This window comes from Austrofundulus limnaeus, unplaced genomic scaffold (assembly GCF_001266775.1).
Source record: "Austrofundulus limnaeus strain Quisiro unplaced genomic scaffold, Austrofundulus_limnaeus-1.0 Scaffold587, whole genome shotgun sequence".
Lineage (NCBI taxonomy): Eukaryota > Metazoa > Chordata > Actinopteri > Cyprinodontiformes > Rivulidae > Austrofundulus > Austrofundulus limnaeus.
In genome coordinates this window covers 73612-75048 of record NW_013952989.1, presented here as the reverse complement: position 1 = coordinate 75048, position 1437 = coordinate 73612, and the positions used below count along the sequence as shown (strand labels likewise).

Sequence of the window (1437 nt, the reverse complement as noted above, 5' to 3'; positions counted from 1 at the left end):
TTTTGGTAAGATACTTGTACTTTTACTCGAGTATCACTTTGTGGTACTTTATAGAACACTGGCTGAGAGTAATCTTCAACAGATTTTTCTAAGTGTTAACAGATTATACAAAATCTCTAATTAACAATTTGCTATAAACTGTTGGAGTCAACTTTGTTAGTAAAATAAATGATGAAACACTGGATGAACTTTATGAAAGTACTCAATAAATGAACATCTCTCTGTGATGTGGAGCCAACCTCATTAAAGATGGTCACCAGGTTAATAATGACTATAATCAGTCAGTTTTATTGTCATTGTGCTGATGTTATATTTGTGGCAGCAGCTGAGAGTCTTTCACAATCTCTAACATCTTGTAATTTCACAGGTTTCTCATAAAAAGTTTAACCAAAGCAGCTTTTACTGACCTCAGTCTAAATCTGTGAGGGCGGTGTACCTTTAACTTATTTCTAAGTACTTACAGGTATGTTTCCTGGTAAGACGATGACGTAAGCAGGCTCCGCCCAGCCTCGGTGTTCAGCCGCTCGCGCGCGTGTGAACTTGAAGCTGGACAAGTGGAGGCATGGCTGAAAGGTGTGGCTGCGGACAGACCCGCCAGGAGGAGCCTCTCTGCGGCGGAAGGAAACTTTTTTTATTGTTCTTCTGACGATGGCTTCATGACGTCAGCGAGCAGAGGGCAGTGAAGCCGCGCGAGGCGAGTCCCGAGCGAGCTGTGGACTTCTTTGTGTCTGAACCCAGAGGAACCTGCTGTGGTCTCAGCCTGAAGCTCCTGGACTTCACTGTCCTCCGTCAGCAGCCGGAAATGGGACAGACTGACTGAACTGAAGAGGTAACACACACTAACACGCGCACATATTAACACGCGCACATATTAACACGCGCGCACACATTGACTGTCTGTAGATGTGAGGTTCTTCCTTCCTGAAGACTTCATGAGTTCATATGTTCTCCATCTCTGGAGTTAAATGAGTTAATGAGCTGTAAAACTGTCAGTTATCACATCAAAGACAGGAGAGGAGAGTGGCCTTTCTGACATTTATTAAGAAATAAAAACAACTCGAGCACTCTGGTTCTTGCACTGCTAATTAACAGTTTTGACCTTTTTTCCTCATTTTTGAGTTATGAAAAAGATTCGAGATATTTTCTCATCGCTTTTCATATGTTAAAATATTCAGAGTAAAGCTGGAGTATTACTGTACAGTTTGAATACTGAGAACTGACTATTGGAATTAGCTGAAGAAGCTAAAATGGAGATGTTAAAGCTGAAAAAAGGCTAAAAGCTAGAAGCAACATGTTAAATAAAATAAAAAAAGCAAATCACTAACTTAAAGTAAAGCAAAAGTTGAAGAAAAAACATTTGAAACAAATCATCAACAAGTTGAATGGTGACATTTCCATGTGCTTGACATCATTAGGATACAATCTCATATATATATA

At 40.0% G+C, this 1437-nt stretch overlaps 1 protein-coding gene across 2 annotated transcripts in view; it reads left to right on the top strand.

Moving 5' to 3' along the window:
* The first annotated feature begins 550 nt into the window (after positions 1-550).
* The window catches only part of si:ch211-152p11.4 (regulator of G-protein signaling 1), a 34635-nt gene continuing 33748 nt past the window's right edge, over positions 551-1437 (top strand). For both annotated transcript variants that reach the window (XR_001311854.1, XM_014026753.1), the window contains exon 1: positions 551-829. The gene's annotated coding sequence lies outside the window, so the exon portion shown is untranslated. The remainder of the gene's footprint in view (positions 830-1437) is intronic.